This window comes from Anolis carolinensis, chromosome 3 (assembly GCF_035594765.1).
Source record: "Anolis carolinensis isolate JA03-04 chromosome 3, rAnoCar3.1.pri, whole genome shotgun sequence".
Classification (NCBI taxonomy): Eukaryota; Metazoa; Chordata; class Lepidosauria; order Squamata; family Dactyloidae; genus Anolis; species Anolis carolinensis.
This window is the reverse complement of record NC_085843.1, coordinates 116926346-116954195: the sequence shown is the minus strand read 5'-3', so window position 1 is coordinate 116954195 and position 27850 is coordinate 116926346. Positions and strand designations below refer to the sequence as shown.

Below are 27850 nucleotides of genomic sequence, written 5' to 3'. Positions count from 1 at the left end.
TCCCCCCCCCCCCCCCGCCAATAAAAAGAATGTATAGTTTGGGGATCTACAGTTTCCTAAGGACATCAGGCTAAAATTGTCATAGACAGAACGCCACCCAATAGAGTACAACACAGTTTATTAAAGTTACAGAACTGAGAAATGCCCGTAGGAAGCAAAGGACTAAGCAAACACTTGTCTTTAGTGTGAAAAGTAACAGAAACAGCTCCGTTTGAATTAAAACGGTTCCAAAGGATCAACCGGATTAAACAGGAATTTAATCCGGGTTAAAGCAAAAGTGCTTACTTCAGCCTGACAATTTAAACAAACAAAAGTTGGAAAACAGAGGTCAAAATGAACACAAAAACTGGCAGCAGATTCCTCTCTGCTACTCAAAAGCTACAGATGAGTAACTCAGGCTGTTTACTCCTCCGTGCAACGAGCGAAATCCGGGTCCAGGCACATCAATCAGGGTAACGACGGTCAGCATGGGTCCCAATCCGGTCCAAGGTCGAAAGCCAAGTGCAGACGTCCACAGGTTCCACCGATAGCCACAGAAGGGATAGTCCAGGGTCGTAGTCAGTCAGTCAGTCCAGCGTCAATCCAGAGTAGGTAATTAATGTCTGTCAAAAAGACGACGGAGGTCCAAACTATCAAGATTAAACACAAGTTGTACAGAAAAACCCCACACAGTTCCTCCCGCCGTCTATGCCCAGTGTCCTTGGTAACTTACGTATCCAGCAACGAATCACACCCGTCTTCGGAAGTTCCCCAACAAGAGCCCAAGCGTTCGTCCAGATTACCTTGCCCAACGCAATTAGCCATTGATCCTAAACCCCATTTTATCCCAGTTCATAACTCCTCATCGCTATCAGCTGCTATCCTAATTCCAGGTGCCTCATCATCATCATCCTCATCAGAGCTAAAACACCTTTGACTACGCCCCACAGCATCCCCAGCTGTGGATCCCGCTCCATCCCTCCAGCCCATCCATGGGTCTGATCCTGCAACCCGCCAATTGTCTCCCATGCTATCATTGCCGGTGACACCCAAATCCTCCCTCACACGAGTCCACTCCATGTCATCCTCCTCTGAGCTAACCATCTCTTCCTCCATTCCCTCGGTAAAACCCTCAAATGAGTCTTCATCTGTTGGTTCTGCAAATAAGTCCCGGAGCCGTTTCCTTTCACGCTCCTCAAAAGAGTCTGACTCTCGAGGAGTCTTACGACCACGTCTCCTAGTACCGGAGCCAGAAGGCTCAACCAAAACAAAAATGATAAGGGTTATGTCTTGGTCACCCTGCGACAAGATTGGCAGCAGCATGGACTGCCTTCCCCTTTGGCGATATCTGCACACATCTTATCAGGTCTACATGGGAGTGTAGTTTGGTGATGTACCATCACTCTTTCACAGAGAAGGCTAAAGATCTTCTAAAACTACCGTTCCAAAGCCAATACACACATAGGTGAGAGATACCATGGATATTCTCACATAGATAAACTTTGAAGAAAGGTAAATAAGAACAAGCATGTGAAATTTGTCATGTTCTCTTGTGCTATATAAACAGGATCATGTACATTTACATATTTTGATTTTTCACCACTAAACCAATTGTCATTTGCTGGTTCCTAGCTATGTGAACAAAGCAACTCTACTAACAACCACTCATTAAAGGGTTGTAAAGGCCATATCTGTGAGTTGCATTGGAGTTTGTTCTGAGAGGGCACATTCACACATGAAAGTCACGTGGCAATCAACATACCTCAATGATACAGGTTTTTAATATGCATACATTTCCTTCCTATATCAGCCTCCTGAAGTGGGATAGGCAGGTTTTCTTAATGATGAGTCATCCAATTTTCTGCATCTGACTTTATTGCATTGCAAATTATAGTTCAACTTTTCTTCTCATCACTCTCTGTGTTTCGAAGTGAGCTTTTTCTTTCCTGAAAGAAAGTGGACTTAATATCAGTCTCATCCTACTCTGCAAGTATCAAAACAGATTGTTCTTAGAGAAAAACAACCAAAAAAGCATGAAGTATCATTTTCGTGACAGTATTTATTGTATACTGTCAAAGGGGAGCTACTATTTACTCAAATTGTTGGTCCATCTAGCTCACTTTTGTCTACACTTAATAGTAGCAATTTCCAGGATTTCCTGCAGATGCTGGCAGGTAAAACTGATACATTTTTCCATGCATATTGCAACTTCTGTCCCTAAGCTACTGCTTTTTCATATAGATCAGGCATGAGGACCTATACTCAGCTTAAAGTACTAGCTAGGAATTTGAAATTAATTCAGTTTTCTCAATAACTGATGTTTATTTAAATAACATTAATATTAATTTATAACTTCAGGAGAGAAACAGAGAAAATGTTCCTGTTGGTTGCACCAACAACATTGTCTATTTAAACACAATTCATTGCACAAGCATAAACATTTTATCTAGATGCTGGGTTCTTTTTTTATTAGCGCATACATCATAGCAAAAACACAAAAACAAACAAAAAATATTTTTGGACAAAAACCTAGTTTTAAACAAGTGACATTTCTCTTTCTCTTCACTATATAGGATGGGAGAACAGGGCCTTTGCACTACATCACAAGAAGCTTGTTATAGACAGGGAATGACCTGTACAGAAAGATGGATAACTTATCAAGATCTTTTGAAGTAGGATCAAAAGAAGTATAAAATTAATTTGAAGGAGGCCATAACTTTCAGTGGTTTTCTTATCAACAAATTGTTGAAAAATTTAAGAAGAAGGGGGAGGCGGAGTCAGCTATGGCCGGGTAAAGACGTCTTTCCTTTCAGCTCTTGAGAAAACAAAGCGAAAAGCAGTGAAAAAGGGATCGAGGAAGGATCTTTATGGATTAAAAGGGAGATGAGAGTGTTGAGCATACAAGAAACCTGAAAAGGTAATCTATTACCACTTAATTGCTTTGATTTATGAGCTTTGGCAGAAGTGAGGGGAAGCTGGCCGAAGCAGGCTGAAAGCAGGCTGAAAGCAAAAGCGAAAGTAACATGATGAGTGCGAACGCGTGCGAAGCCGGAGAAGAAAAATAGTCTGTAGCTCAAATAAGCATTAAAATAATTAGCAAGATTGAATATAATCATCTGGAAGCCTCCTTTGAGGAAGGAGTGAGCTTTCCTCATCAGATTAAAAGCGAATCCCCTGGTTCCAAAGGCTCCAAAGGAAATAATGTTACAATAATGTTGCAAGGCCTTGCAAGGCGTACTAGGGTTGTTTTTTTTTTGGACTGCGTCGAAAGGGGGAACTAAGTACTTATAAAAAAAAAAAATTGATAAATACGGAAGGAGCAACTGAAGGGAGGTGAATGAGAAGGAATAAACAAAGTCAGGATATCCCAAAAAATCCTCTTTGGTCACGCACAAGGCCTTCGGACAGATCTTTTTCTAGATTGGAAAGGGTTTCTCAGATCCCCAAGGAAATGAGCATTGTTAAAAGAAGTCCCCCCACCTCAATTAAGGAGGGGAAACAATTAAAACGGACCCCCCCTCAAGCGGAGGGGGCAATAGGAGGAGGAGGCATTTCTACCTCTCTGCCATGTTTATCAGCAGAACTAAAAGGAAGCAGTGAGAGCAGAGAGAGGAAAGAAATGGGGAATGAAATGGGCAGTGGCCAATTGTTAAATAAAATAGCGGAATTGATCAAAGAGGAGAGTGAAAGACAAACAAAGGAAATGAATTTGAATTTGAATTTGATGTTTGATAAAGAAAGAGAAATGAGGAAGAGCGAGATCCAGGTTTTGAAGCAAGAAATTCTGACCAGCAACAAAGAAATAAAAGCACAATTGGAGGCAGAAAGGAAAAGCTCAGATGAAAAATTTCAGACAATAAGAGAAAGTTTGAAAACAGCACATGGAGAGATACAAACAAATAAATCTGAAATCGGGAAAAATAAACAGGAACAACTTGTACTCAAACAACAAACGCAAAAAAATGAAAATAGGCTTTCAGATGTGGAAAGAAAGTTCGTGTATATGCAAGATAATCAAAGAAGAAACAACGCAATAATTAGAAACTACCCAGAAGGGAATAAGAAAGAAGATCTGAAAACCGAGATTTTGAAGTGGTTGCAAAAGATCACGCCGATATTAAACTGGTCAGAATTAGATATCGAGAGAGTTCATCGCCTTCCGAGTGGAAGAAATAAAATAATTCCTAGGAATATAATAATCCGATTTCAAAACTTCGTAAAGAAAGAAAATTTGATGAAAATATTAAAGAAGAACCCAGAATATTTAAAGATGGGCGACTCAAAATTGGAGATATTCAATGACTATTGTACTGAAACTAAGAATTGGAGATATTCAATGAAGCCTATTACGATCCAATTAATGAAGGCCGGAATTTTGTACACTTGGGGATATCCTATCTTTCTCAAATTCCAATGGAAAGGCAAGAGATATAGAATAGACTCATTGGAGCAAGGACATCAACTATTGGAGGAGCTCGGTATAATAAGAAAACAAGAGAGAGATCGAAAGGAGGAGGAGGAGAAGGGTTCGGAAGCAGGAGTAACGGAGGAATTATTTGGCGCCACTGGAGGAATCGGGATGTAAGAAGAAAGCGTAACACTGCAATTAAATTTATTATTGAATTTAAAATGAGCACTCGGGGGGAGGGAGACTCTGGGCCATGGGATGACTTCGCCTTCCCCCTCCCCAATTGGGAAGGCCGGGGGCCATGATTGGGACGAGGAGTCCCGAAGAATGGAAGGGGAGGAAGGGGGGAATGAGGGAAGGGGGGGATCAAGGGGGAGGAGGGGGGAAGGGTGGGCAAGGGTAGGGGAGGGTAAGGGTCAAGGGTTCACATTGGTTCAAGCCACAAAAAAGCTTTTAAAGGGAAATGGAAATGATGTCTCATAAATTAAGAATTTCAACACTTAATGTGAGAGGGTTGGGGACGGTAATTAAGAGAAGGCGGATTGAAGCCCTACTGAAGAAGGACGCGGCGGATGTCATCTTCCTACAGGAAACGCATCAGAATAAACTGGGCTCAAATGAACTAAAGTCGAGCTGGATAAGGAATTATGAGAAATCTTTTGGGTCATCAAAGTCAAGAGGTGTAGCTATAATAATAGCAAAGAAATGCAATTTGGGTATAAATAAGGTATTGAAAGATGAAGAGGGAAGATACATAATAATATATGGTGAAATAGGGGAAGAAAAATATGTATTAGTAAATGTATATGCACCAAATGTTAAACAGCAAGAATTTTACGAAAAAGTATTAGAGCAAATAGAGAATTATCACCAACAAAATGTAATATTTGGAGGAGATTGTAATTGTTATATGGACCCAAAGAAGGATAAAACAATGTTAACATCAAAAACAAGAAATATCGAAATAACGGACTTAAGTAGAGTAATGAATAAATGGCAACTGAAGGATGTGTGGAGATTGGTAAAAGGGAATGAAAGCAGATATACATATTATTCATCGGTGCATAAGGTGTATACAAGAATAGATTATATTTTTGTCTCCAAAAATATGTTAAGTAAAGTGTTAAATGCTGATATTGGGATAATTAAGATTTCGGATCATGCTCTGGTATCGATTGAGTTGGTGCTGAAATGTGATTATGACAAAATGAAGAGGTGGAGGTTAAATACGAAAATATTGAATTATAAAGAGATAGTAGACAGAATGCAAGTAGAATGGCAAGAAATATGGGGCTTTAATGAAAAGGGGGTGACAAAAGGAGTTCTATGGGACACCATGAAAGCAGTGACTAGAGGGTTATGCATAAAAGAGACAATTAATCTAAAAAAAAGGCAAGAAGAAAGGAAAAGGAATTTAGAAAGAGAAATAGAAGAGATCGAAAAAACATATGTAATAAAGAGAGATATACGAACTTATGCAAGGCTGAGAGCAAAAAAAGAGGAACTGGATAAAATGGAAATAGATGAAGTACAAGAGAATTTAATTTATTTAAGGAGGGAATACTTTGAGTTTAGTGATAGGAATTCCAAGATGCTAGCCAAATCAACACAAAAAAAGAAAATGGAAGGAATGATAAATATGATAAAAGATAAAACAGGTAAATTATGTAGAACTATGAAAGAAAAACTGAAGGTATTTGAAGAATTTTATAAAGAATTATATCAAACTAAAGCTAGCTCTATAGAAGTAATTAGGAAATATGTGGAGGAAAATTGGGAGTGCAAGCTGGAGGAGAGGGATAAAGAGCTATTGGAACAACCCATTAAGAGGATAGAAATAGAGGAAGTTATTAAGAAATTAAAAGTGGGGAAAGCTCCAGGCCTGGATGGTCTAGGGACAGAATATTATAAAAGCTTCAGAGAAGTTTTAACTCCAAAATTATTAAAAATGTATAATGGGATAATGGAGGGAGATAAAATACCAGAATCATGGAGGAAATCACTAATAATATTAATACCCAAACCTGATAAAGATTTAACAGACCCGGGGTCATATAGGCCCATATCGTTAGTTAATCAGGACGCAAAAATTCTGTCTGCGATAATAGCTAATAGAATGAATAAATGCATGTATAAGTATATAAAAAAAGATCAGTGTGGGTTTGTGAAGGGAAGACTAATGTCAAATTTGATAGGGAGAGTACTAAAAAAAATTTATTTGGCTAAAGAGGGGAAGGAAAAAGCAGGGATATTATCACTAGATATTTTTAAAGCGTTTGATTGTGTGGAATGGGAGGCATTAAGGGAAATCCTGAATAAATTCGGAATGGGAAATAGAATAAAAGGAATCTTAGAACAATTTTATTCAAGGAATTCAGCAGAGATAACTATAAATGATGGAGTGACTAAGGAAATAAAAGTGTCCAGAGGAACGAGGCAAGGGTGCCCTTTGTCGCCGATATTATTTGCTATGGTGATAGAAATGTTTGCAAACGGTATAAGGAATGATAAGAATCTAGAGGGGCTAGGAAAAGAGGAGAAACATAAGGTGAGCTTATTTGCTGACGATACATTGCTATTTATAGAAAATATAATAGAGAAAATGGACAAAATAAAAGAACATTTGGAGATATTTGGGAAAACGACAGGATTACAAGTTAATTGGAATAAGTCAGAAATGATGTTAATAAATTATACAAAGGAAGAAGAGAAAGATTTTATAGAGCAGAGTAAAATGGGAATAAGAATTAAGAATGAATTAAAATACTTAGGAATATTAATAACAAAGGATTTAAAAAAAATGGAAGAACTAAATGTAGTAACATTAAGGAAAGAGGTTCAGAAAAAATTAATAGAATATGAAGACATACGCCTATCCTGGTTTGGAAGAATAGCATTAGTAAAAATGAAAATACTTCCAAAGATAAATTTTATATTTAGAATGCTACCACTTCAAATCACAGAAGAAGAACTAAACAGATGGCAACAAATGATTAACAAGTATTGTAATGGAAGTAAAAGAAATAGATTAACTAAACAGTTATGGTATAGATCGCAAAAAGAGGGAGGACTAGCACTACCTAATATTAAAAAATATTATGAAGCAAGCAGATTAAGCTGGGTGATAGAAGGAATGGTTAAAAGAGAGGGAATAGATTGGCTTAGTAATGATTCAGGAAAAGTGGAGGATGAAATTTGGAATATATTTTTTAAACAGTTTACTAAAAAAGAAATGAGGGAAATTAGAAACCCAATGTTGAGCAATATATTAGAAGTGTGGAATAAATATAGGAGGAAGTTAATAGGGGAGGGGTCAATCATAACCCCAATAGTGATGGAAAAAAAATTCCCTAAAAATTTAAAAAAAGTAATGGATAAAAAATTAAGGGAGAATAAATTAGATAGGATAGAGGATTGGCTGAAGGTGAGAATGAAGAAGGAAATGATGTTGGAAGAGTTTAAAGAAATAAAATTGACATGGTTCCACTGTATACAATTAGAACAATGGTTTAAAAATTGGGAAAAAAACAATAGAAATGGAAGCCAACTTAGTCAATTTGAGCTAACAATACAGAAGGGAAGGGCTGTAGAGGAACAGGAAAACTTGAGAGGTATAATTAGTAGAATTTATAAGATATTAATCGAAACGAAGGAGGGGAAAATAAATAAGAATACCCTTAAGGAGTCTTGGGAAGAAGACTTAGGGATAAAAATAAGCGAAATAGAATGGCAACAGTTATGGGGACAAAGACACTTAAAAAATTTATCAATACGGGTTAAAGAAAATTACTACAAGTTAATATGGAAGTGGTATCTGACACCAGTAAGAATAGCATATATGAATAAAAATAATTCAAAAAATTGCTGGAGAGGGTGCCAAGAACCAGGAACTTATATACACATGTGGTGGCAATGCAAATATGTAAACAAATTTTGGGGGAAAGTTTTTAGAGAAATAGAAGATATAATGAATATGAAAATTGATAAAAGTCCTAGCATAGCATTATTATCATTATATAATAATAAACAATGGAAAAAGGAGGAGAAAGATGCGATAACAAATCTAGTAACAATAGCAAGATTACTTATAGCAAGGAATTGGAAAAAAGAAATGAACATACAAATAGAGGAGTGGTATAAAGAAGCATGGAAATTAGCAATAAATGATAAACTAACATGTATATTAAAGGTTAAAAAAGGTATATGGAAACAAAGCGATTATGATGCTGTGTGGGGAAAATTTGTTGTAAAAGGTTTAAAAAACAAGGAAGGAAAGTTACCGTCACAAGAGGAAATGAGGTTTTGGACAGATGATATGTAAGAATTGTGGCTTGAGACGGGGGGAGGGGAGCACCGTGGTGGGGTGAAAATGTTTAAGCAAACTATAAAAGAGTGTGCTGTATAAAATGTAATAGAACCAATAATTGTATAATAATAAAAAAACATTTATAAAAAAAAAATAAAAAAAAAAGAAAAATTTAAGAAGGATAAAAATATTTATAGTTTTCAAGAGAACACATCTGAATTTGAATTACAATTGTGTTCTGCTGCTGAACATATGATTGCAAAAATGAATCTACTTTTGTTAAAACCTAATCTGGAAATGGGATAAGATAAAGAGTACATGGTGGAATGGGCTCAGAATTTTGGATATTACATGCAAATAGAGCAATGGGAAAATACGTCATCAAAGGGGCTGAAATTTACCTAGTGCTGTGACTCTAGAAATGTGGTCTACAAACATGTTTCATATGTGTCCTTTATACTTATGTATAAGTCTAGAAATTTTAGTCAGAAAATCGATCTAAGAAACCTGGGTTGACTTATCCATAGGTCTGAGTGAGTACTGTACCTTAAACCTTCTCTGAGTAGAATGGAAAACTTCCAATAAGTACCAACCCTCTCTATTCCTTTCATGGTGGTGCTGCTTCTGATCTTTTTGAATGCCTAGGTAGGCAGCAAAATAGTGGTAGCTGCCAAAGACTGCTGGCCCCCTGAGCTGGCATGGGTGCTTATCCCTTCTGTGCAATGACCCTTAAATTATCCATGGGTCATATCAAAATCCATCACTTTGTCCCCAAAGCCTGCTCTTGACTTATACATGAGGTCAACTTATATTTGAGTATATATGGTATGTTGGAAATGTGAGCAGTATAGATGGACATTTTATCACATGTGATGTTGTATAAAAGAAATCCAAAAAAGATTTTTTCCAAGCTCTATGCTGGACCAAAAATAATTCAGAAAGTGACCGATGTCCTGCTTTTAAGACAATACAGCTTTTACTTTCTGGTGCAAAATTGATTTTATTCCATACCTCCTACTGAAATATCAGATGCAGATAAGGCTTGTCGCTGTATAAACTAATAATACACTGTCTCTTCAGAATTCTAAGGAGACAGCCAGAGCTTTCTGCCAGCAGCAATAGAAATCGTGACAGTTTTGCCCATTATCACAACACGTCTCTGTCATGTTTTTATAATCATGGCTTAGTTTTAAAGACGCAAAATCCTCCTCATCCTCCCACACAGCCCAGGGAGCAAACACTGTTATTAGAGACTGCCTCATTCTTTCTATCTCCAACATCAGAAATGCAAGCTTTCCAAGACAAGGAGAGAAAACTTTCTCATTAAAATTATTTGAACAACTCAGATCAACTGCTAACAAAGGTAAGGATCCTTCATGCTGTGGGAAGTTGTTGTTTTCCAGGGCTGTTACCTTTTAGGACAGCTGTTGAAAGTACTGAAAAAGGTCCGCCATGGGACAGTTCAATCACCGGTGAAATAGAAGTTAACATTGACAGAATATGTGCTTGTTTTTATCCATGCTGGGTTGAACAGAACAACAGTTTGTCAAGAAGCAAGTTAGAAATAAATGAAAGGAAGGAAACTCCACAGAAATATCCAATGAACATTCACCCTTGGAAAATAAACTCATCATGTTTGGGCCTGAACATTGCCTGGATGAAAGACTATTAGAGAACACCATGTAAGATGTTCTCATCTTTCTAAAGGAAAAGCAATAAATGAGTTAAATTGATTAATCAGTGAGGGATTACTAGGATGTGAAGAACAAATGAACCGTCTCCATAGATTTCCAAATATTGGTATCTAGATAGATATGTTTTTAATGTTTTAAATTTAACACCAAATGACTATTGCTAAAGGAATTTTGGAGTTTGTCTTCTTTGATGGTGTCAGTTGGAATGAAAATTATGAACAGCATCCAATGACAGGTGTAGAATTCCCAGGATCTATGTCCCCACATTAAAGTCTTGAAATAAGTTGTTCTGTTAGATACATAGATCATGACACATATGCCTTCTGTCTTTTTTAATGTACAAATCAATACCAAGATTCAACTAAATAGTGCTCATACACATTTCTGAATATTCTCTAGTTTATTCATCTGAAAAATGACACAGATTTTTTTTCTTTGAGGCTACTATGACAATATAGGGAAGTAGAAAACTGGGGAAATCATACAATATTATTGTAGTGGAGACAGGAGGAGCCCCCAGTGGTGCAGTGGGCTAAACCCTTGTGCTGGCAGGACTGATGACTTGAAGGTTGTTGGTTCAAATTCAACACGGGGAGAGCACGGTTGAGCTCCCACTAACAACTCCAGCTCCATGTGGGGACATGAGAGAATCCTCCCACAAGGATGGTAAAAACATCAAAACATCCGGGCATCCCTCGGGCAACATCCTTGCAGATGGCCAATTCTCTCACACCAGAAGCGACTTGTAGTTTCTCAAGTCACTCTTGACACAAAAAAGTGTCAGGGCTTGCAGGACAAAAATGCCAGGACTTTTAATTAGCATGGATTAGAACAATTTCTTATGGTAGTTGGGAATTGGATAGATTTCCCCAGCAGCAATGTACAGTAGAATCTCACTTATCCAACATAAACGGGCTGGCAGAATGTTGGATAAGCGAATATGTTGGATTATAAGGAGGCATTAAGGAAAAGCTTATTAAACATCAAATTAGGTTATGATTTTACAAATTAAGCACCAAAACATCATGTTATACAACAAATTTGACAGAAAAAGTAGTTCAATACGCAGTAATGCTATGTAGTAATTACTGTATTTACGAATTTAGCACCAAAATATCACGATACATTGAAAACACTGACTACAAAAATGCGTTGGATAATCCAGAACGTTGGATAAGCGAGTGTTGGATAAGTGAGACTCTACTGTACTATGAACAATCCTCTTCATCACAATCCAAAGTATTTTAGGATTGCTATTGAACAGATCGTTACATATCTTTTATATCTCTTGGTATAGATTAATACTAACAGAAAATATTTAAAATGTTAGAAAGATTAGAATACTGGTAACAGGAAGTTGTTACTAAGATAAGACTAGATCTTTCAAGAGAATTATTAGCTCATGCACTGGTTACATTTGTTGAGAGCTATGTATAATTTGTACTAGAATATTCATACCCAAGTAACTGTTAAAGTGGAATACAGTGCTGTAATTGTGTAAAGTGAAAGAGAAAATTGCCCTATTTCAAATGAAAGAATAATCATCTTTCAAAATCAGAAGTGGACATCAAGTCACTTCTGGTTTGGTTTGGGTGTTGTTTTGGCAGCACATCCAGTCCCTATAGAGTCCCAGGAGGAAGAGGCTGGCCCCTGGATCAATATGGCAGAGCTATTTTTATAACTAGGACAATCACAAAAGATCTAGGAGAAAATAACTACAATGCAAAATTAATCACATAGTCACTGTGAAAGAACACTATACTTGGCTGTAAATTTGAACTGAGGAGCTGCTTCCCAGTTGACAAGGATTTTACAAATGAAAGGTGTATAGCATATAATGCTTCAGCAAATTACTTACATTCCAGACTTCTGTGGCTTAAGTTGTCAAAAGCTTATTAGTGTTGTATGAAACCAAGTGCAGGAATGTGCAAAGCTCAAAAGGTTTCGAATTTGGATTTATTTCAGATAAACACCAAATAGTGCAGAAGATTAAAGCTTATCAAGAAACCCTCAGAAGATCACAGAAGAGCAGGTTTTCTCATAGTATTAACAGATGAATGTTACAGAGCTGCTTTGGAGAAGATCACGTACTCCTATTCCACTCTAATCTAAATTCAACATAACCTTTTTAGTTTTCTCATTGTTGGTTACTTTCTAAACAACAAACTGAGGAGAGGACAACAAACAAGATGAAGAGGAAAGAGTCTATCATGAGTGAAAGAGAGAATGCACATACAATGAATATGAAAGCGCCACATAAGCCAAAAGAAAAACTAAAGGAGTCAGACAAGAAATAGCCGAGAAGAAGCTGGAAGTCATATGATATTAAATGATGAAACTAGTATATAATTTGCAGGCTCATCGCCAAAAACTTGTGATGGGTTCATATTTTAAGAGCCTATTGCATCAATGTGGTAGCAAGTTGACGCAACAGCAAATAAGTAAATGCAAGTTACTGGATGTATGTATAATTATACAGGCTTACTCAAAAGTAAACTCTGTAGAATTCAAAACAGGCATGTATAGGATTGACTCCTTAATTTCTTCTCACTCACTCACTCTCATTCTCTCTCTCTCTCTCTCACACACACACACACACACACACACACACACACACGGGGTTGTTGTTATTATTATATTTATTTATACCTGCTTTATCTCTCCCAAAGTGGACTCAAAGCAGCTTAACATAAAAGCATTAGTACACCATTTAAAATATACATATATACAAGGATTAAAACAGAATTAAATATAAACAGTATTAAAATTGTATTGTTGAAGGCTTTCATGGCCAGAATCACTGGGTTACTGTGAGACTTTTGGGCTGTATGGCCATGTTCCAGAAGCTTTCTCTCCTGACGTTTCGCCCACATCTGTACCTCACACCTCTGAGGATGTCTGCCACAAATGTAGGTGAAACGTCAGGAGAGAAAGCTTCTGGAATATGGCCATACAGCCCGAAAGTCTCACAGCAAGCCAGTATTAAAAATTCATAGTCAAAAACCATTCAAATATGTTCAATGCATGTTCAAAGTTAAAACCACAGCGCCCCATGAATTGATCTTTAAAACCTTCTTTGAAAGCCTGTCTGAGGCCCCTTCCACACAGCTGAATAAAATCCACATTATCTGCTTTGAAGTGGAATATATGGCAGCATGGACTCAGCTATCCCAGTTCAAACCAGATGATATTGTGGGATTTTCAGCTTTAATATTCTAGGTTATATGGTTGTGTGGAAGAGCCCTGAGTAAAAGGGTTTCAGCCTGGTGTCTCTTAATGGAAGGAATGTCCCTTATATGAGGGCCAGAAAGCTTGTCTCTCATTAATAAGGTAAGGGTTGCCCCATACTTCAGGGTTAGAAAATTTAAACTGAATAAGATACAAAAAAATCATGTATTTTTGCCAAGGGCCCTTCATAAAAGCAGCAACGTATGTATTGTGTAATTTATGACTGTAAGCAATATGTTGTTTGTACCAAAAACTACATGGCTAGGTTAACTGAAATAAATAATAATAATAATAATAATAATAATAATAATAATAATAATAATAATAATAATAATAACAACTATTTATACCCCGCCACTATCTCCCCGCGGGGACTTGGGGTGGCTTACATGGGGCAGAGGCCCAAACAACATAAGGACAAAATAAACAACAACATAATACGAATCACAATATAAAAGATAAAAACAGTAATACAATATGAAGCAAGAATATTATAACAGTTAAAAACCAGTCAACTGAAACAGCAATACAAGGGTAAAGTTGCATTTAAAACATATAAATGGTAAGGACACAATAAATACAGGATAGATTATTAAAACCATCTGGGGCTGATTAGCTAATGACTGTCTCGCCGAAGGCCTGCCGAAACATCCAAGTCTTCAGTTGTTTCCTGAAGGAGGATAGAGAGGGAGCTAACCTAATCTCTCTGGGGAGGGAGTTCCAGAGTCGCGGGGCCACGGCCGAGAAGGCCCTCTCTCTCGTCCCCAGCAAATGCAGTTGTGAGGAAGATGGAAGCGAGAGGAGGGCCTCCCCGGAAGATTTCAGACGTGTGTTCATAGGGGATGACCCCCCCCCAAGTGGGTTCATAGGGGATGACGGGGGACACGAAAAGACCCTCCTCGAAGACTGAAGATAGGCAGGTACCGAACCGTTTAGAGCTTTATAGGTAATAACCTGCACCTTGACTTGGGCCCAGAAAGTTATTGGCAGCCAGTGGAGCTGCTTGAACAGGGGGGTTGACCACTCCCTGTAAGCAGCTCAATATTTTCAATTGGTATTTGGGTGGACATACTCTTTCTTTTGCTATTTCCTGATTGTTAAACCTGCTTGTCATGAATTTCCCAACTCTTATTGCTGTTTTGAAAACATGGCAACACTGCACACAGAGAGTGGATTGATCATAAGTCATGACAATTAGTTACTTATAATATATATCAGAATGTCTAAAAAACAGAAAATATTTCAGTTTCCACCTTTCTCATCTGCTCTGAATGAAAGTAAACTATATCCAATATGGCAGCTGCAGAATGCAAAAGACAAAGGATTCCAAAGTGGATGAATAATTTCAGGGGTTGTCTTTGAGACTGAAACCATGAAGTGTTATGAACATTACGTCTATAAACTAGGGATGTGCATGATTCTGTATCATGATTCAGGATTTGGGGAAATTCAGTGATCCGATAGCTGGATCATCAAAAAAGGACCTGTTTTTTTTTTTTGGGGGGGGGGGCAACCTAAACCTTAACCATTGTGGATCACAGCATAATAATAATAAATAATAATAAAACTTTATTTATATCCCGCCACCATCTCCCAGAGGGACTCGGGTGGCTCACAAAACACTGAAGGTATGACATACAAAATGCAACAAGTGCAAAACAAAACATAGGCAATAAACAGGTAACACAACATCATAAATTCACAGTACCAGCAAATGCTGCAGATAAACAGCAGTATTCAACTCAGAGTTGTAAAGTGCTTAAAAAGAATCTAAAGGTCCTCATATATATTATAAGAGAGTCTAAACATGATCAAAGGCTTATCAGTCTTTTGTTGTGTGTGGAAGGTTTGGAGGGTAGGGGCTAGCCGGATCTTTCAGCTAATGAGGGCTAATGGGGCTGAGTGGTACACTATCCGAATGTGGGCGGCCTCGCAAATCAGGCAAGAGTGAGAATGACTTCTTTCTTTCCTAGCAGCCCCCCCCCTTCCCGAAGGCCTCCCCCACCAGGGCCTGCTTGAGGCAAATGGGAACTCGCTTTCCCAACAGCACTTTGTGTGGGGTGGGCATTTAAGGAGCCTCTGCGCTCACTTCCAGGGCATGATGAGAGTTTAGGTTTTCCTCTTTCTCTGTTTCACTTTCTTTCTCAGTCAATCAGAGGCCTGGTTGTGTGTGTTTTTTAATGTTATGGTAAAAACTTTAAATTTCCCAAAAATCAGTGGATTAGTGAAACATTCTGAAACTTGGCATGCTTGCAGTCATAAATGTGGCCTACAAGTGAGGCCCGTTTCATGCTGATAGGCCTAAAAATGATGGAGAAACAAGCCTCTAAATTTTCCCCATTGGTGCCCGTAGACCAAATCTCACTGGCACAAAAACAGAACCCCCCCCCCTTCTGATTTTGGGAATTTCCTGGTATATGAGATGAGGGAAGCAGTCGAAAACAGGACCAAAAATGGCACTTTTTTGCCAAGTTGCAAATCTCTACTATAAACCCAGAAATTATCTCTCACATCCCATGTCCTTGCATTCAGTGGTCTTTCTATTCCATTCACATAATACAATATTCTGAATTAAAAATTCTGGCCACCCGTTGTTTTACATTTCTGGCCAGGATTGCAGACCTGTAGTTTCTGTAATCAAATGGCTAGCTGTAGGCAATGAATGACAGAAGTTTGATTGAAGATTGCAGCAATAGCTACCTCTAACCACCTGGCACAAGATCAAAAATAGCACCAAAGAAAACACAGATGAAAACAGATATTGTCATAAAGTCTTCTAAGAAAGTGTGCAGAGCAAACATTGTGGAGCACGCAGCAGAAGACGAATGACAACTGAAGGATGCAAACTTTTGGGGACAGACATCACCACAATACTTCATGTCATCAAAAAAATAATCTTATGAACAGGAAACTGCTTAAAAACAAGACAGCTGATTTTCCTTAGAACTGGACTCCCCTGCTCGAAAATTTTACATTATCAGAAATCCACAAAGTAAACCACACAGAACTCTATCGTTATCTGGTAATAATATAAACACAGAAAGGAACTTTTTTTCATTGACTTAAATGTATAGAAAATGGTTTTAAGCCCATCTTGAGTTACATTTTAAATTAACCAATGATTTCTTACTAAGAATAGAGTCATTAAAATAATAATCATGTCCCTTTGCAATTACATGATGATGATGAGGATGATGATAGAAGTAAATAGGACAAAAGTGGGACGCAATGGCTTTGCAGCCTGATGTCCTCCTGGTCTGCTCACCAGAAGTGAAATGCCAAGCAGTTTGGCCACAGGGAAGTGAAGAAATGCAAATTGGCATCCTTAACACATCCATGGTCACATGTCACAGTCCCCAAATTAGATGCAGAGGCACTTGGAACTTTGAACACACTTAGGAATCACTTTCTGAAGCCTAACAATGGATTTCCTCTGTCTGTTAAAATGTACAGCCTGTAAATACATTTTAAACTTTGTCAAAGTGCTTGAACTACAATGTTATGTGATGGTGAGCACTGCCGTTCATTGCTAAGGGATTCATAACACATGCTGTAATATCCTTAAGCGTGATCTTTCCCCTGCTATTGAAATTCAAAGAAGTTTACAAACCATTTTAATAGTAGCTCTCAAGGAACCAGAAAGCACATTTATCTAGCATGGCAGGGAGTTGGACTGGATGGCCCGTGTCGTCTCTTCAGACTCTATGACTCTATACCATTGGTGCTAGTTAACTGAGATTCTACTGTGTAATATTAAGAAGCAGTGTTTGGCATAACCAAAGGCCAGACGGTTCATTGGTGGTCAGAATAGAAATATCTTTGGATGCAACAATGGTGAAGAAAATACAAAACTAGATTTATAAATTTAGCCTTTGGCACCTTCATGACCTCAACATAGGAGGATAGCATATCCTATCGTCTACACCAGGGGCCCCCAAATGAAGGCCAATGGGCCGGATGCAGCCCTCCAAGGTTATTTACCTGGCCCCTGTCCTAAACTTTAGACTTAGGGTTGACCTAAGTTTGGAACGACTTGAAGGCACACAACAACAACAATCCTAATTTTGGACTATTTCATCATAGTCCAGCCCCCCAACCGGCCCTCCACTTAAAAAGTTTGAGGACCCCTGGTCTACACTCTATAAATGCAACCCTTTTTAAATATACAATCAACCCTCCATATCCATGGGCTCTGCATTCAGAGTTTCAACCAACCATGACTTGAAACTAGTCAGAAAGAAACATTGATCTTGCCTTGTTCAGAGCACAACATGGTAGAGACATAGCCCTTTATAGCCTCCCACTAGTTCACAGAACACCAGACTCTCTCCAGGACTCATTTGAGCTGTTTGCCATTTCATATAAGGGTAACATTTCATTATGCCACTGTATATAATAAAATGTGAGCATCCACAGATTTTGGTATCCATGGGAGTGAGAAATAAACTCCGGTGGATACTGTAGGTCACCTGTATTTGTATCCTACCTTTCTTCTGAAATAGAGCTAACGTATTTTTATAAAAAATAAACAATAAACAGTTGCATTAAAACTTTTTATTAAACTGAATCATATTGAAAGATAGTAAAAAGGTAAAAGCATAACATGTCACATTAATCTAATAAATCTTACTTTTATTTGGAGCAACAGAAGAAGCCAGAAGCTGTAATGTCTTAACATGATATTCCCACAATGTTCATTTCCATTTTGTTACTTGTTCCAGTGACTGTAAGGACTTAGCAATCATCTTATCCCTTCATAGACAATGATAACTGTATATCTCTATAGGTCGGGCACTAATACCATTTTTAAAATAAGGCTGTTAAGGTTCTCTGTTAAGAAAATTATTCTATTTTGCAAGATCAAACCAAAATTCCTGGGATAATAATCTCTTTGTCTTTGTTTACTATCTGTGAGTCTTTTTCTCCTGACTTGCTGGATTTCTTGAGGCAGTGGTCCCAGGGACTCAAAGTTCCCGTTCCCTATTCTATGTGTTTTCTGACTTTTTACAATATTGCCTTATGGCAATAGGACATCATAAGCAAACAACAGTTGGTATTAATTCAGTGGCTACTGCTGTTTCCAAGCAGTTCTAATTAGAAGAGTTTATATGTTTAATATGCCTCCTATATAGCAAGTAAAATGAACTCATTTGTCATTGCCTGCTAGAGCAGACAACATGTTTGCTAGTACAAAGGATGAATTATATTGGTATAATCAACTTCTGGCTTTTAATAGCATTTTTCTTCCTTTAAAGGGGTCAACAACACAGAGTTTTGTAAGGCTGTGTCGTAGCAGGAAAAAACAGATGTGCTGGAAATATATTTTATTGATTTACTGGCTCTGTTGGTTCTGTTGTCTCTGTTGGTTTTATTGACCGCATAATAATTTTAATAACTATTTTAAATGAATTTTAATTGTGGTTTTATATAAATTTATGTTTGTGTTTTTATGATAGATGTAAATTAATTGACAAATTATGTTATTTAATTTCTGGTTATAACTTTGTCTTAGATGTTGGTTTGTCTTGGGATTTGGTTGGTTCGTTATTTGTACTTGTATTTATGAATGTACTGTGGCATTGAACATTTGCCATTGTTTGGTGGAATCTGCCCTGAGTCTCCTTGGGGAAATAGGGTGGAATACAAATAAAGTTTATTGTTATCATCATCATCATCAAGTTATATGCTTATGGTCAGTAAGAGATATTTCCAGCACATCTGATAAGATTTGTTTTACAGTTTCATTAGTATATTCCATTTTTAAAACAACCCTATCCTTGGCTCTTATAATAAGTGGGCAATAGGGGAAAGAAATTAAAAGAGCTGCCATATATACTGTACAAGTCGGCCTCATGTATAAGCCAAGGGCAGTTTGGGGGGCCAAAATTATGGATTTTTATATGGCCCGTGGATAAGTCGAAGGTCATTCCTCAGAGAAGGAAAAGCATCAATGCCTTCTCGGGAGCCCAGATGCTTTGGCCACCACTGCCATTTTCCCATCCAGGCCTTCAAAAGGGCCAAAAGTAGCATGAATGCAGAAAAAGTAGAGGGGACTGATACTTCATTTTGGTTCTCCTGAGATGGACTAGGCTCCGGCCTTTCACCACTTACTCATAGAAGGTGCCGATTTCTTTCTCTTTTTTTTACACATGGATAAGTTGAGCCAGGTTTTTTGCATTGATTTTTTGACCAAAATTTCAGTATATAAGGTAGATCTAGTTGAACTAGGCATTTAACAACTATATGACCATTCTAATAGAAAACAGATCAAGGGATTTACATGAACCTAGAAAATTTTATTGTACCCCCTCCAATATATCTCTATAAGTCATCATGCCCTCTATGATTCATCAAATGTGTATTTTATCTTTGCAGCTTTATCCATGTCACAAGATTGAACCTAGATACTATGGGAAGCCTCTTTCTAGTCCAATGCTCTGTGAAAAGCATACATTCATTAAGAGCATTTCTACTTGAATTATTTTTCTTGGTTTTACTGGGTTTAAACTATTCATTTATCCTGAGAGCTCTGATTTACAAAAGAAGGGAAGGGGTAATTAAAGGTATAGTGGAGGGAGAGGAAGGATTGAAGGGGAAGGTAGACAAGCAAAGGTTATGAAAATATGGCCAAAGATCTGACTTTCACCACTCTTATTTAGCAAAACATTTTAAAAACAAACGGAAAGTGGGGAATCCCATGCAAGTTAACATAGAAAAAAGTTGCAGGAGGGTTTCTACATTCCTGAAATACATGTAAATAATAATAACAATTATTATTATCAACACAACGACGTTGTATGGCACAGCAAACAAGATAGATATGCTGGATTTCGTTTCGCAAAACCACAAGTCGAACACTTCCCAAGTGTCTAGGACTGTGTGATGTATTTTCTGATGATGTGTGCAGATCCCAATAGGGTGGCCTTTTGCAGTTGGCAGATGGTGATTTTGTCAATGTCTATTGTTTCCAATCATAGTCCAGCCCCCTAACCGGCCCTCCACTTAAAAAGTTTGAGGACCCCTGGTCTACACTCTATAAATGCAACCCTTTTTAAATATACAATCAACCCTCCATATCCATGGGCTCTGCATTCAGAGTTTCAACCAACCATGACTTGAAACTAGTCAGAAAGAAACATTAGGCATCATTTTTAAAATTATGACTGGGAAACTCTCAGAGGACAGTGGCACCTCTCTTGAGCTGTAGAGACAACCTTAATCGCAACTCACTCAAGATATATAATGGAATGGCAGAATAATTCTATATTTTAGAATATATTATATAAATCAATTCAGAATATAATCAATAGTGGGAAAGAAGTTACTGAAGAGAGTCATAATGCACACACACCCCCACACAGAAACAGTCCATACACTTTCCCTTCATACAGATCCATGAAAGAGAAACCACTTGCCTTTCAAGTGTAAGAAGCTTGGAGGGCCTAGAAGGATACTCTAAAAATAATATACAATAGAAACCAGTCCTGAGAATAACCAATAGACGAGAAGAAGCTCTTGAAGTCAATCACAATGCATGCACGCATACACACGCTCTCAACCCTCAGAAAGACTCCCAAGCACTTTCTTTCCATATAGACCCATTCCCTTTATGGCAACATACTCAAAGGGCTCTGGCTATCTGAGGGCATTTGTCTCCTGCTAAGCAAACAAATCACTAACAGTACTGCATTGTTGTGCTCAGATAATAAAGGCCAAAAAATGTTTTGATCTTTCTGTTTATATTCAGAGTAAAAGTTAGAATTGATTGATCTGCTTTACAATTTAATGAATGATTTCAATTCATTATAAATACTGGTACGTACTATGCCAGATAAGAGTTTGAAGCATCATGCTCATACAGTGCGTACCTGTTCATAATTTATAAGACTTTGACGAAGTTTTGCCAGACTTCAAAATGCAATTTCCTTCAGACTCTAATTTTTTTCTTCAGTCCTTTTGCTTTGATGTGACAGCAGCCAACAGCATAGAGAACAATTTTGTAATTCAGTAGTCTTGTTTCTTGCACCAGGTGAATTGCACTGTGTTTAAGAAAATCTTTCCGAAAAGCTGTGTTCATCTTGGCTTTCGGTCTCTTGAGGAAGGCAACAAGCAGAACGTGTTGGCTCTACAGATGGGGGGAAATATACCATGTCTTCAAAATTGACGTGAACATTAGAAAGATCCCAGAAGGAAACAAGTTTAATATGAATAACGCCTTCAGAAGTGCTTTCCCTCATCTGCTACAAGTCAGATCTGTTGTGGTTGACCACAGATAGTTTCAGGGGGAAAATAAGGATAATTCATTGAAAAGAAACAGTCAGAAAACACAGACATCTTTTGAAATCAGTGGAGTTGAAACGATTTTTCCATTTAGATCCAACTTATTTGACTTAGACAGGTTACTTTTTCTAATACAACTCATACAATTCTTCAGCTCATGTGACCAGGGGGATTTGCTGGCTGCAGGATTCTAGAAACTGTAATCCAAAACAGAAGGCATCTCCGGCTATGTTAATTCTTACTTGTACTGACTGAACCACATCTATCCTTAATTATTAATTTAAAATAATTATATCCTAACTTTCTGTCTGATGACAATCTTCCAAGATGTGAACCATAAGTGCCACAACCTTCTACTATTCCTCTTTATCTTCAGCATACTTCAACTGATTTCAAATTACAAGAGGACTCAACTCAGCAGGAAAGGAGAGGAGAGCCTTGCAATTCCTCACAAACTTAGTCAAAAGCAAACTGCTGCAGCCTCTTCTAGCTTAAGTGCCCTTACTCATTAATGCCTTTTGTCATCTTGACCATACTCTGATGTTGCTTAGCCAAGTTTCCCAATTTTAATATGGGAAATGATAAGGTGTGAAATGTGATGTGTACAATGTGAAATATTAAAATGCTCTATCAGTACTACTATTACTATAATATAATGGTGCTCTCTTTGGAACATCTACCCTAGGTAATATTTGTATTAATTTTATTGCAAATTATTCATAAACTTTATCTCTGTGTGCTTTCCTAGGTTCCTGGTTGTTGGAATAATGTATTTTATACTATAATGTACTCTTGATGCACTAAAAAAAAAGACATAGCCATAATCCAAACTGGGATTATTGGACATTTCAGAGGTCTTCATCAATTATTTATTTCAAGAGTTATCTTGCTCCTGTGCAATCATGCCTCATATTTCAAACTTAACATATTTTTCCTGCTGCAGCCAAAATTAGATGTCAGATCCTAGTCAGTTTTTGGTGTGATGATTTAATCCAAGTTTGCATGTGCTGTGTTTTCTGTTCAACAGTGGTGTGCCCTAATTTGGTTCCTTTTACTTCTCCTCCCACACCAAACTAATTAAACTACAGTGATTAAAGAAATGTAATCACTGTTTCATTTGAACTATCTAAGCTATTAATAATGCACGACTCACAGTACAGCAATCAGTACAGATCTGCAACCAGAGCTGTAAAACATGGGTGAAAATGCAGCCACGCCTGCATTGAGGAGGAAACAGAAGAATTGTGGCCTGCAGCTTTCCCCACACTCATTTGTGATGGTAGTTATGTAGTGATACGTTTTTCCTGCACTGGCAGGCAGATAACATTTTCTGATAGCAGATCTAAGCTCCTTCTAATTAAACCTGTGATAAAGGAACTTCTTTTATTATGATTTAGTATATTTACAGCACAGCTTTGCTCAGAAAGAAGTCAAATCAAGTTCAAAGAACTGGCTTTAAGACTGCAGTCTAATTAAATGTCCACAGTTTTCCCTTCAGAGTTTGGGAATTGTTTTTAGGGATGCAAGAAGTCTCCAAATCCTGCTGCTCAATGCTGAAACAAAGGAGCTGTGGTGGCACGATGGGTTAAACCCTTGTGAACTGCTGAGCTGAAGGTTGGGTTGCTGACCTAAAGGTTGCCGGTTCGAATCTGCGAGATGGGGTGAGCTTCTATCTGTCAGCTCTAGCTTGCGGGGACATGAGAGTAGCCTCCCAGAAACCAATCTGGGCATCCCCTGGGCAATGTCTCTGTAGACGGCCAATTCTCTCACACCAGAAGCGACCTGCAGTATATTCTCAAGTCACTTCAGACATGAGAAAAAATGCTGAAACTGCATTCTCTGGTCTTCTTTTTAAATTTTTAATGTACTAAATTATAACTGCACTCTCACCTTTCACATGCATACTGAGTCCCAGGGCTTCAGTTCATTTCTTTCAGATAGAGACAGGGTATAAATTCAATAAATACATGTTGCTTGGTTGCTTTTGCAGTAAGGGGAGAGATAAGAAAACAAAACAATATGAAGAGGAGAGTAACATGGGAAGGAAGGGAAACTAGAAAGTTTGTGGGGATGTTGATTGATTCATTTAATCTATCAATTTTTAAGATACAGCATGAGTAACACTAACAAAATCAGATAAACTGTTTCTCCATTAACTCTCTTACTCTTGTGCAATTTAATCTTGAGCCAATCTTCACTGTATAGGACTTAACATTTACTTAAAGGTTTTTACTTTGGCTGAATGTGAGGACCCTGGGGTTATGGTTAGGTGGAAGGCTTTAGAAAAGTGGTAAGTTTTAAAGAAAAAAATACAACTTGAAAAACTGCTATGTCAGCTATACCAAAACTAGCTAAATGCAAGTATATGATTCCCCCCACTACCTTTCAGAATTAAATTGGGTGAGAATTGGCTCATTCCCATTGATTCGTTAGGCAGCTGAGTAAATGTTATTCTGAGCACATTAAACCTCTTAAACTTGTTTTGGCCTTCTGCATCACATGGATCAATAAGGTAACAAGGTCACCATACTTCGATTTGTTCACCATGAGCAGACAGTAAAGAGTAGGCTTGCTCAAATAATTCGTTTTCCCCGTTTACCGTTATTGATTCGTTTTTTTCGATTGTTTTGAAGCAATATCGAACCTTGGTTGTCCACACGTCTGGATATCGCAGTTTCGAATCGCGAGAGGCCGTTTTTTCTTATTTCTTCGTTTTTTTCGAAAAGAAAAAAAAGCTTTTGCAAATCACCCAAACTCCTTTCCTTTTGCCCCTCAGCCAATGGGAGGCTCAGCCAATGGGAGGGGGCGAGGGGGAAGGAGGCCGAGGAGGAGGAGGAAGACGGAGGGGGGAAATGGCCGCCGCCGCCGCCTCGCCTCAGCTCAGTGCATTAATTAATTGGGCCTTAATGAGCCCCCTTCCAAGCCAAACCCACCAGAGAAACACCCTCAATGCAAACCTTGCAACGTCCTTCTCTCCTTCTTGGACACAAAGGCAAAGGGAGGAGGCACTTCGGGTTCCCAAGCGACCTGAAAAGAGCCATAGAGAAAGGGAGAGCCAGTGCGCATGCTCCACCCTCCAAGGCACACAAGGGGGAGTTCGCATGGGAGCCGGAAGTGTTGGGGCCTCCGTCCCTCCCTTGCTTTTCCTCTTTGGTCTCCCTATCTTGAACACAGAACACGCATGAAAAAAAACACACCATAATTTCACAATATATAGTTTAAATAACAAAAGGAAGAGGAAGGAAGAGGCCCGGGATGCGAGGGGGTGTGGGCCAGGCCCGTCCTCGGCTGCTCCCAGGGGCCCAGATTCGCACCCTCCCTCCCCCCAATACAGGTCTCCAGTCCATACTACGCTACATGAACTTGAATGGATACTGTGGTTGTGTTGTCGAAAGCTTTCATGGCCGGGATCACACTGTTGTGGTATGTATTCCGGGCTCTATGGCCATGTGCCAGAAGCATTCTCTCCTGACATTTCACCCACATCTGTGGCAGACATAGAGGTTTTGACGTCTGTGCGAAGCTAGGCAAGTGGGGTTTATATATCTGTGGAAGGTCCAGGGTGGGAGAAAGAACTCTTGTCTGTGGGAGGCAAGTGTGAATGTTGCAATTGGTCACCTTGATTAGCATTGAATAGCCTTGCAGCTTCAAAGCCTGGCTGCTTCCTACCTGGGGGAATCCTTTGTTGGGAGGTATTAGCTGGCCCTGATTGTTTCCTGTCTGGAATTCCCATTTTCTGTGTGTTTCTGGGAAGGTAATGGCACTCCATGTAGTCATGCCGGCCACATGACCTTGGAGGTGTCTATGGACAACACTGGCTCTTGGGCTTAGAAATGGAGATGAGCACCAACCCCCAGAGTCAGACATGACTGAACTTAATGTCAAGGGATACCTTTACCTTTACCTACACACACACACACACACACACACACACACACACAAGCAGGGACTATATATATATATATATACACAATATATATCACACACACACCAATTTAACAAAGTTTCAGCCACAAAAACAAAGTTTCTGAAGTAGAACAATGACTTTCACAGTAAAGACAACCCAATTTAACAGGAAATAAGACTTTCAAACCAGGAACAGATTACTGCAATTATTAAAAAAAGGTTTATTATAAAAGCTATGAAAATTTGCCAAAAATCAGAGGATAAGGGAAACGTTCCACATTTTGGTGAGCTATCAGTGTTAAATGTGTTCTACCACTGTACCAAGTTTGAAGAAGATCACTCAAAAAATGAGGGCGGGAGAGCCCCCTAAGTCCCCCCCCCCTTCGGGCTGTTTTTGGGCCACCGCGCATGCGCGTCCGCCATTAACGAATTAATTTAGAAAATAACGAATTTTCATTAATTTCGAAAAATTTTGGGGGCCAAATTCGTTATTAGCAACAAAAACGAAAAAACTGCCCCCTCTAGTATTGAAACGAGTTTAGAATCAAATTTTTCATGGATCGATCAAGCCTAGTAAAGAGCTCAGTCCTTTCATCTCCCTCTTTCCCCCCCCCCCTTTTTTTCACATGACCTGGTTTCATGCACTGCAAATGAAGACCTCAGAGGATTACAGTGGCTTAAACCTTGATAAAATAGAGTAGAGTGGGACCATATCTTTTTATTTTGCTCTAATGGCTCCCTGTAATCCCTTCATTGCACACCAATGACCTTTAACTAGTGTTTAATAATTATCAGAACAGTACCTTGTCAAATTCTTTCTCTCTCTCTCTTTCTTTCTCTGGGTCATGGTGTAATTGCTGCAAGTGAGTTCTTGCCACCTCCGCTTTCACCTTTCAGTTGAGCAACAGCATTTGAAAATGTCTTAAAATGCGCTATATGGGGGTTCAACAAGTGTCACAGCCCACTCCAGGTTTCATCCTGTCTCTTCTAATGAGCAGTAGCAACACTCCCAGCAGCACAGGGGGGCTCAGCCAGGCTGCCGTTGACATTTCTCACAATGCTCCTGATGAAATGCCTCCTGGGACACTGTTTTAAATGGTGAACGCCAGCAGCTGCTTAAGAATCCTGGTGAATGACCAGAGCTACAGCCAGTCCTAACATTAGACAATCACCTTAGCCAGCAGGCAATGGGAGGCAGCAGTAGACTATTAGAGCAGAGAGCTGTGAATCCTGCAACCTTCCTTCCCCCCCCCCCCCCCATTTTAACCTAGTACACTGCCTTCAAATGAACTGGGGGATGCTGTTCCATCTTTGATTTTGAATAAAGATTCACCTGCAAAATCCCTTTGGATTTTGTACATAGAATGGAAAATGTGAGTACTGTTTTTCCTTTCTCTCACACTGTTCAGAATACTGTAGAAGTTGCCCTGCGTGAGTAGCGCAGCCGTTTGTCCAGATCATAGAATCATAGAGTTGGAAGCGATCATAAGGGTCATCCAATCCAGCTTCCTGCAATAGAAGAATATATAAACAAGGCACTTTCAACAGATGGCCGCCCAGCCTGTGCTTAAAGACCTCAAGAGAAGGAGATTCCACTTCACTCCGAGGTAGCTGCCTAACAGCTCTTACTATAGAATCATAGAATCATAGAGCTGGAAGAGACCTCATGGGCCATCCAGTCCAACCCCCTGCCAAGAAGCAGGAAAAAGAAGGTCTTCCTAATATTTAGGTGGACTCTCTTTTCCTGCTATTTGAATCCATTGCTCTGTGTCCTTGTCTCCAGAGCAGCAGAAAACTAGCTGCCCCCTCCTCAATGTGACATCCTTTCAGGGCCGGCCCAAGGTAATTTTCAAGTGTAAGCGAACAGAATTTTGGCGCCCCCCCAAAACAATCGGATATCGAATTGTTGGCAGTTGTGAGGCTACCCTGAGTCCTCTTCAGGGTGAGAAGGGCGGGACACAAGTATGGGAAATAAATAAATAAATAAATAAAATCAGGAAAGTAAAAAAAGAACACTCAAAAACAGGGGAATTCCAGACATGAAACAAT

General features: G+C 38.7%; 1 long non-coding RNA gene across 1 annotated transcript; it reads right to left on the bottom strand.

Moving 5' to 3' along the window:
• Window positions 1-25: 25 nt before the first annotated feature.
• On the bottom strand, window positions 26-26983 carry LOC134297555 (uncharacterized). Its single transcript, XR_010004344.1, has 4 exons — window positions 26605-26983; window positions 21484-21740; window positions 1742-1925; window positions 26-602 (listed from the first exon to the last, which is right to left on the bottom strand). It is a non-coding gene; the product is annotated as an uncharacterized LOC134297555 (long non-coding RNA).
• Between the last annotated feature and the right edge of the window lie 867 nt (window positions 26984-27850).